We start from the raw sequence: 7,715 nt of genomic DNA on the forward strand, positions 1-7,715 counted from the left end.
GCCTGAATGAGTCATTTAAGAAGGACAATAGATCTTTGAAGATACTAATCTCCCACCTTCCTGAGGAGCTTCCTGGGATGTTGCTTTGACACTGCAGGGTCATCTGATTATGTCACCTGATATGGAGTACCACCTTGGACACTGCTGGTATTTTTCCACTGGAAACAAAGGATTCCCACCTTATGTAAATTCTACTTAAGGCTGGGAAGTAAGTCAATCAGGGCTCTTTTACATTGCCTCCCTGCCCAAGAAGAAAGACTGTTGAAAGCACCTGAAGAGACAAAGGAACTAAGCTGGGGAAAGGCCAGGGCTTAGTCCAGGCTGAGACAGGGGTCTAGTCTGTAAAGAAAAGTAACTGGAACTCTAAGCTGCAGAAACTCTGCAACCTGCCGAACACAATATGCTCAAATAAATTTGTTAGTCTCTAAGGTGTCACAAGTACTCCTTTTCTTTTTACAATATTTAGGGTGAGAAATTACATTTTGTAACCTGTTTCTTTAGTGAATTAGGTTTAGGTTACGTGTTTTATTTGCTCAATAATCTGCTTTGTTCTGTTTGTTATTCCTTATAATCACTTAAAATTTACTTTTTGTAGTTAAACTTATTTCTTGTTTATTCCAAAACCCAGTTTGTACAATTAATATTGGGGGTGGGGGGAGCTGTACATATCTCCCTACACCTTGAGGGAGAGGGAGATTTTTATAAGCTTGCATTGTACCGGTCTCTCTATACAGCGCAAGACAATATTATTCTGGGATTTACACTCCAGATAGTGTGTGCACCAGAGTGCTGGCCATTCCCCTAGCTGAATCCTCCTACACAGAGCTGACTTCAGTCTCTGTCTGCAGCTAGGTGTGGCCTAGCCTGGGTGTGTGCTGGAGAGGGGCTTGAGTGCCTGGCACACCAACCCAGTGCAAGGGAAACGCAGGCTGGTAGAACTGGCGGGCTCAATGGGACCCCAGCACAACTGGTGGCACCCCGATAAGGGGGGTCCAACCCATCACAAACCCACCTGAGCATTATAATCTCACCTGTTTTACTGGGCTCAGCTCCACTGCTTCATTAACAATGACTCTCAAAACCACAAAAGCATCCTTCTATAATTTCCAAACAAGGGCCAGTTTATCCACTGCATCTGAAGCAGTTGGCCCTGGCCAGTGTCACAAACAGGATGCTGGTCTCATCCAGCATAACAATTCCCATGTCCTATGTCCCCTTTCACAGTTAAACCCACTGGAGAGAGGAAGTGAAGGGAGATAATCTTCATGAGGTTCATTTTGTTAAATTCCTTCCACATTATTCTGCTGGGGAGCAAAGAACCCAGCTCCTATAGAGCAGGTTGTCAGGGTCCCCACAAACAAAACAGATCTCAGATGCCTGTGAAAGACAAAGGCATGCCCCCCACATATATACTGTCATAAATATAAAGGGAAGGGTAAACACCTTTAAAATCCCTCCTGGCCAGAGGAAAAACCCTTTCACCTCTAAAGGGTTAAGAAGCTAGGATAACCTCGCTGGCATCTGACCAAAATGACCAATGAGGAGACAAGATACTTTCAAAGCTGGAAGGGGGTGGGAGGGGAAGAAACAAAGGTTCTCTCTATCTGTGTGATGCTTTTGCCAGGAACAGAACAGGACTGGAGTCTTAGAACTTAGTAAGTAATCTAGCTAGATATGCGTTAGATTCTGTTTTGTTTAAATGGCTGATAAAATAGCTGTGCTGAATGGAATGGATATTCCTGTTTGTGTGTCTTTTTGTAACTTAAGGTTTTGTCTACAGGGATTCTCTATGTTTTGAATCTGATTACCCTGTAAGGTATTTACCATCCTGATTTTACAGAGGTGATTCTTTTACTTTTTCTTCTATTAAAATTCTTTTTTTAAGAACCTGATTGCTTTTTCATTGTTCTTAAGATCCAAGGGTTTGGGTCTGTGTTCACCTATGCAAAATGGTGAGGATTTTTATCAAGCCTTCGCCAGGAAAGGGGGTGTAGGGTTTGGGGAGGATTTTGCGGGGAAAGACGTTTCCAAGCAGGCTCTTTCCTGGTTATATATCTGTTAGATGCTTGGTGGTGGCAGCAAGAAAGTCCAAGGGAAAAAGGAAAATAGTTTGTACCTTGGGGAAGTTTTAACCTAAGCTGGTAAAAATAAGCTTAGGGGGTTTTCTTGAAGGTCCCCACATCTGTACCCTAGAGTTCAGAGTGGGGAAGGAACCTTGACATATACACAGTCTCTAGCAATATGACTGCTAAAGGGAGATCCCCACCATGGAGGGATTACTACCTTTTCCAAATAATCTCTCCAGGGCCAGTGGGGGAACAATAGCCTCAACCATGCATTGAACTGGGGAGTGGGGAGCACAAATTAGTCCAAGGCATGTTAAGTAGGTCTTTAGTCAGTTTTAAAAACGCACAGCTCACAGAACAGTTCTTTTCCTCAGCCTCACTCATAAACCTATAATGGCTTCTGTAAACCAACAAGAGTCATTCCCTCAAAGCCCCCCTCCGCCTCCCCAGTCCCATTTTGTTGTGCCTGTAAAATACAGAGTCCACGTGGCATGGAAACAGGGACCTGATCCTCCAAGGTGCTGAGACTCACTGGACCAAATTCTCTTTCACAGGAAAGAAGTCTCTCTTAGAGTCTAATAAAATATCTCTCTCCTAGTGTTCCAGTGGTAGCAGTGAAAGAAGACATCACACAGCAACCGTATTCAGTAAACTACAGTGAGTCTTTGTTTAATATCAGCCCATAATTTTCATGTAAATTATCTACCAGAGAGAGACCATAGGGCCAATATAATAGAAACATATTGACATTGGCAGGAAATGCTAATTAAAGATTTTAGATAAGGGCTACAGAGTTCAAACAACGCACATCCCTTAGTTACACAGACATATGATTTCACAAAAATTAGATGTAACGTTCCTTACTACTTCTACATATTTGGACTTGTGACACAGAGGCCCAGTGGTGGTTCACTACTCTGTGTCAGCAACTCTTGTCAGTGATACATACATGTGGTGCTTTAAAAAGGCAAGTTTCACAAAGCTGAAAAGAAATATGAACCAAACCAGCTGGGAATAAGAATATAACCAGAAAAATGAGAGTTATAATTGGGAATTGTTTAAGAACATTTCATTAAATGCCCAAAAGCCAGAATCCCACAGTTGAGGAAAAAGGCTATATCTGTTTAAAAATGGCCTGGTTTATCAGGAAGGTAAAAGTAGTTATAAAAAATAATAAAAGTATATATAACAAATGGAGGAAATGAATAGGAATTAATATAAATCAGAAGCTAGGAAATGTAGAAAATTGATAAGGGAAGCAAAGGGACACAAGGAAAAAATCTATGGTCAGTAGAGTTAAAGACAATAAGAAGGAGTTTTTAAAGTATCTTAGGAATACAAAAAATCCTAACAATGGTATTGGTTCATTACTAGATGAAAATGATACAATTATCAATAATAGTGCAGAAAAAACAGAAGCATTCAACAAATATTTCTAGTCTATATTTGGAGAAAAACAGTTGATGTAATTATCTCATATGATAACACTCTTTCCATTCCACTAGTATCTCAGGAGGATGTTAAACAGCAGCTACTACAATTAGACGTTTTTTAAAACAGCAGGTCAAGATAACTTGCATCCAGGAGGAGCTTGCTAACAAGCTCCCTAGACTCTAAATGATTTTAGGGCTGTCGATTAATTGCAATTAACTCATGTGATTAACTAAAAAAAATGAATCATGATTAAAAAATTAATTGTGATTAATTGCAGGTTTAATCACACTGTTTCTAACAATAGAACAATTCTAAACAATAGAATGCCAATTAAAATTTTAAAATATTTTTCTACATTTCCAAGTATGTTGATTTCAATTACAACACAGAATACAAAGTGTACAGTGCTCACTATATATTATTATTTTGTATTACAAATATTTGCACTGTAAAAATGAAGAAACAGTATTTTTCAATTCACCTCATACAAGTACTGTAGTGCAATCTCTTCATCATGAAAGTGCAACTTATAAATGTAGAGTGTTTTTTTGATTACATAAGAGCACTCAAAACCAAAACAATGTTAAACTTTAGAGCCTGCAAGTCCACTCAGTCCTACTTCTTGTTCAGCCAATCGTTAAGACGAAAAAGTTTGTTTAGATTTATGGAGATAATGCTGCCCGCTTCTTGTTTAAAACATCAGCTTAAAGCGAGAACAGACGTTCACACAACACTTTTGTAGTCGGCATTGCAAGGTATTTACATGCCAGATACGCTAAACATTAGTATGCCCCTTTATGCTTCGGCCATCATTCCAGACAACATGCTGCCATGCTGATAATGCTCGTTAAAAAAATAACGTGTTAACCAAATTTGTGACTCAACTCCTTGGGGGAGAATTGTATGTCTTCTGCTGTTTTACCCGCATTCTGCCATATATTTCATGTTATAGCAGTCTCGGACGATGACCCAGCATATGTTGTTCGTTTTAAGAACACTTTCACTGCAGATTTGACAAAACACAAAGGAGGTACCAATGTGAGATTTCTAAAGATAGCTATAGCACTCGACCTAAGATTTAAGAATCTGAAGTGCCTTCCAGAATCTGAGAGACGAGGTGTGGAGCATGCTTTCAGAAGTCTTAAAAGAGCAACACTCTGATGCAGAAACTACAGAACCCAAACCACCAAAAAAGAAAATTAACCTTCTGCTGATGGCATCTGACTCATGATGAAAATGAACACATTGCTTTGAATCGTAATCGAGCAGAACCCATAATCAGCATGGTTGCACGTCCTCTGGAACGGCAGTCAAAGCATAAAGGAACATATGAATCTTTATCGCATCTAACATGTAAATATCTTGCAACGCTGGCTACAACAGTGCCATGTGAATGAACGCCTGTTCTTACTTTCAGGTGACATTGTAAAAAAGAAGCAGACAGCATTATCTCCTGAAAATGTAAATATACTTGTTTGTCTGAGTGACTGACTGAACAAGAAGTATGACTGAGTGGACAAGTAGGCTCTAAAGTTTAATACTGTTCTGGTTTTGAGTGCAATTATTTTTTGTACATAATTCTACATCTGTAAGTTCAACTTTCATAATAAAGAGATTGCACTACAGTACTTGTATTAGATTAATTGAAAAATTCTATTTCTTTTGTTTCTTTTTTACAGTGCAAATATTTATAATCAAAATAAATATAAAGTGAGCACTGTACACTTGGTATTCTGTGTTGTAATTGAAATCAATATATTTGAAAATGTAGAAAACATCCAAAAATATTCAAATAAATGGCATTCTATTATTAACAGCACTATTAATGGCAATTAATTTTTTTAATCGCTTGACAGTCCTAATGATTTTCAATAAGTTTTGGAACACCAGGGAAGTTCTGGAAGAAAGCTGATGTGACAATATTTAAAAAGGGTAAATAGGATGACCTGGGTAATTGTAGTCTGATAGATCCTGGGCAAGATAATGGAATGGGTAATACAGGACTTGATTAATAAAGAATTAAAGGAGGGTAATATAATTAATATCAATCAACGTGGGTTTATGGAAAACAAATCCTGTCACATTAACTAGATTTTTTTAATGAGATTACAAGTTTGGTTGATACAGTTGTTGATTTAATATACTAAGACTTCTGTAAGGCATTTCACTTGATACCACATGACATTTTGATTAAAAAAACAGAATTATATTCAATTAACATGGCACACATTAAATGGATTAAAAATTGGCTAACTGATAGGTCTCAAAATATAACTATAAATGGAGAATTTTCATCAAGTGGATGTTTTTCCAGTGTGGTTCACAGGGATTGGTTCTTGGCCTGACACTATTTACCATTTTTATCAATGACCTGGAAGAAAACATAAAATCATAACCGATAAAAGTTTGCAGATGCTGTAAGAATTGGGAAAGAGGTAAACGATGAAGAGGACAGGTCACTGATTCAGAGTGATCTGGATTATTTGGTAAACTGGGTGCAAGCAAACAATGTGTGTTTTAATACAGCTAAATGTAAATGTATACATCTAGGAACAAAGAACATATGCCATACTTACAGAATGGGGGACTCTACCCTGGGAAGCAGTGATTCTGAAAAACATTTGGAGTTGTGCTGGATAATCAGGTGAACATGAGCTCCCAGTATGATGTTATGACCAAAAGAGCTAATGGGATCCTGGGATGAATAAAGAGGGGTATCTTGAATAGGAGTAGAGAGGTTATTTTACCTCTCCCGTTGGTACTGGTGTGATCACTGCTGCAATACAGTATCCAGTTCCAGCATCCACAATGCAAGAAGGATATTGATAAACTGGAGAGGGTTCAGAGAAGAGCCATGAGAATGATTAAAGGATTGGAAAACATGCCTTACAGTGATAGATTCAAAGAGCTCAATCTATTTAGCTTAACAAAGAGAAGGTTAAGGGGTGACTCAATTACATTCTGTAAGTGTCTATATGGGAAGCAATATTTAAAAATGGGCTCTTCAATCTATCAGAGAAAGGTCTAACATGATCAAATGGCTGGAAGTTGAAGCAAGCCATCTTCAGACTGGAAATAAGGCGTAAATTTTTGACAGCGACATTTTAGCCAGTGGAACAATTTACCAGTGGTCACGTGGATTCTCCATCACTCGTAATTTTTAAATCAAGGGCCACATCAGGGTTGCAAAACTGTATGGAGGGCCGGGTAGGGAAGGCTGTCCCTCCCCAAACAGCCTGGCCCCCGCCCCCTATCTGCCCCCTCCCACTTCCCACCCCCTGACTGCCCCCCTCAGAACCCCTGACCCATCCACCCCCTCTGCTCCCTGTCCCCTGACCACCCACTCCCAGGACCCCGCATCTCTAACCGCCCCCCCAGGACATCACCCCCTATCCAACCCCCCCTGCTCCTTGTCCCCTGACCACTCCCTCCCAGGACTTCCCGCCCCTAATGCCCCCCGGGGACCTACCTCCTATCCAACCACCCCTTCTCCCTGACCACCCCATTCCCCGAACCTCTGCCCCATCCAACTGCCCCCTGCTCCCTGTCCCCTGACTGCCCCCCCAGGATCCCCTGCCCCTTATCCAACCCCCCCACTCCACACCCCCTACCATGCCACTCAGAGCAGCAGGACTGGAAGCCCCGCTGCCCGGCCAGAGCCAGCCACGTTGCCCGCGCAGCGTCATAACTACAGGAGAGGGGGGACAGCAGGGTACGGTCCGGGGGCTAGCCTCCCCGGCTGGGAGCTCAAGGGCCAGGTTGGACGGTCCTGCGGGCCGGATGTGGCCCACAGGGCATAGTTTGCACACCTCTGTTCTAAAAGATACGCTCTAAGAATAATTTTGGGGAAGTTCTGTGGCCTGTGTTATACAGGAGGTCAGACTACATGATCACTATGATCCCTTCTGGCCTTGGAATTTACCAACTACTATACGCAGAGCACTGAAAAGCAATCAGATAATCATTTTTAGTCATTATTGATTTGAACCAAATTCAAATGAATGACTTATTCCCCAATCCTGAGAACTATGTGCTTAACTTAAACGAACTGCTCCATTCACATCAGTGGTACCATGCATGTAAGTAAAATTAAGCACATGCATAAGTATTTGCAGATAAAGTTGAAAATCTCCATATTAACTGGCATGTTTGCCATCTATCACTCTGTAAATTGCATCCTTCCCCACCCTTTGTGTCTCGTCTCTTTAGGCCCTG

Source organism: Caretta caretta, chromosome 4 (genome assembly GCF_965140235.1).
Source record: "Caretta caretta isolate rCarCar2 chromosome 4, rCarCar1.hap1, whole genome shotgun sequence".
In the NCBI taxonomy this organism is placed as follows: domain Eukaryota; kingdom Metazoa; phylum Chordata; order Testudines; family Cheloniidae; genus Caretta; species Caretta caretta.